Raw genomic sequence first — 2,589 nt, 5'->3', positions numbered from 1 at the left:
CAGGCCGGAAAAGCAGTGGCGCGGCCGGTAGTGCGTCACCAGCGGCTCCGCGCCCCTTGTCAGGCGCATCCCTCCGCTGCCTCTCTAGGAAGCGGGAGGAGCATCTCGATGGCGTGCTCGAAGGCCGCGATTCGGGGCCTGGTTTCCCTCCGAAACACAGGCGAGTTCCTGATGTCGCGTTAAAGACTACCTCTGCCCGGAACACAGTGACCACTTCATCCCTCAGGCCGACTGTAGATGGGGTCGTGAGGGTTGGAAAGAGTGCTGGGTAGGAGTCGGAAGGGGCCGTCTCAGCAAGGCGCTAGTCTATTCATCTGCGAAAAACAGCCCCTGATTAAGAACCTCGAAAGATCCGTTAGTTAGAATGATAGATTCCCAATCTAGGCCCCCACACACTGATCTCACCCAGCAATATCTCTTATTCTGTTATCATTCACATTCTCTTTTCTATCATAAATGACTTCCCATTGGCACCCTGAAATCTCCGGTCTGTTCCTGACACTGGATCCCTTTTCCAGGATTTGCCCCTCTGGGATAGTCTCCCTCCCTTCTACTCACTCTCTGCTACCTCCCCCCCATTCAATTTGTACTGGTTCTTCAAGACCCAGTTCAAATCTTGACCTTCACTAGTGTTTACACTCCATTATCACCCCATGAGTAATTCCAGCTCTAGCTGGCTTCCTAAATACACGCACTGGTCCACTTTCACACGTTATTAGGGAGATAAACACAGGTAACATTCCCCTCATAGGCAACTATGAAGAACCCAATTCATCTTCTGTACAACTCTGCCCAGTTAATGTGGAGCTATTACTTACCATCATATCACAGTGTTTAGCAGTATCTGGCAGAGAAGGTATTCAATAAATATGCATCGAATCCATTAATCAAATACAAAAGTAAAGTTCAGATTAATTGCATTTTTCAGAAATTGAGAAAAATGTGAATATCATAGCTTAAATCCAGAAAACAAGTTTTTGAACATCCAAAAGGATCATCTAGCTGGCATATTCCCATCTACTCACCTCGGTCTATCCAACCGTGGTCCCCTTCAGTAGGATGTAAGCTTTGTGAACACGGGAACCTTTTTTCTCTTACTCTGTCTAACCACATCTAGAACAGTGGCTGGCACATACTTGGCACTCAGTAGATATTTGGTGAATGACTGACGAAGCCACCAGAATCAGATTTCTTTCTTGAGCTGAGGAACTCCACCTTCATTACTGATACTGATCCACCTGGAGTCTCATCTCTAAACATAAATAGATCACTCAACATCATGTCATGTTTGAGGAGCACCAACACAAGAGTTTCAAGTTCAGCATCACCAGAGTTACAGGAGATAGGATAGATGGTTCTAGTTTATGTTCCAATAAGTTTCATGAAGTAGTTACTCCACATAGATGTATATTTCTTATATCTGAGAGATAAAACTCATGGAAAATCAACTTTCTTCCTCCAGATTACCTACGGCACATATTCTAAATAGGTTAATGTTACTTCCCCTGGGGAAATTAGAAACTCCTGGTAAATCATATTTAACCACCCTTCAATAGAGACTACATGAAGAATATGCCATAAAGATGTCTTGTTTTTCTATGCAAGATGCAACCATTGTTACCATTCACAGTTGCTTACGCAATGTCTCTATCTCCCTTTCTCTCTAACACTCTGTGCCCAATTTACCATCAAGAAAAACAGGCTAAGAGAGTCTGATGCAACCAATATCACACAGACTGTAAGCGAAAGAATTGCCTTAGAAGGCTAGAACTTCAGGCTCCAAACCCAGTGCCCTTTGAAGGTCATGGCAGACAATCCCCTCCCCTTTCCATGATTTAAGTTGCCCCCGTCTAGATCGTCTCCTTTTTCTTTACATTGCTTTAAAGGGGCCAGAACTATATACACAAACTTTAGATCCAATGATCACCGTTTTAGCAAAGATATCATGACAAACACTACATGGTGCCCATAAAGTATCCATTGTCATCATTTTCCTTACTAACTAAACCAAATTTTTATTCAGGGTAGCACTGTGTCCAGAATTCTCAACTTGCTTCTCAGCTAGAGCTGGCCATATAACACAGTTCTGGTATAAGAGATAAATTGTAGAGGGCTTCTGCGTGGAGCTTCCAGAACACTGCTGTTTTCCTAATTGAAAAGAACAGACTTGGTTGGAAAACGTTTTGTGTCCTTGGCACTTCTCCCTTCTTGGGACACAATTATGAGGCTGATGATGCAGCAGCCATCTTGTAACCATGAGGTGCGAGCATGAAGATGGTAACCACATTATAAGAATGGCACGACTAAAGGAAAGAAGGGGCTTGGTTTTTGAGTCTCCTGGACACCTTGTTAAGTGATAAAAATTAACCTCTTTTGGACCATCCACCCTAGTTGGGTTTTTTAATATGTAGCCAAATGCTTTCCCAAATGATTCACTTCTGCAAGGAGAATATATTAAAAAGTATGGTCTACATACCTAAAAGTTTTGTCTCTAGGAAAGATAAAATTATAACTAATTCAGCTTTTTCAGTCCAACCAGGTTGCAGGAAACATATAGTCCACAGAGGTGAATTTCCTTTCTCTGTGAGA

The sequence above is a fragment of the Panthera leo genome, chromosome A2, assembly GCF_018350215.1.
Source record: "Panthera leo isolate Ple1 chromosome A2, P.leo_Ple1_pat1.1, whole genome shotgun sequence".
Classification (NCBI taxonomy): Eukaryota; Metazoa; Chordata; class Mammalia; order Carnivora; family Felidae; genus Panthera; species Panthera leo.
Note: the sequence above shows the minus strand (reverse complement) of the source record.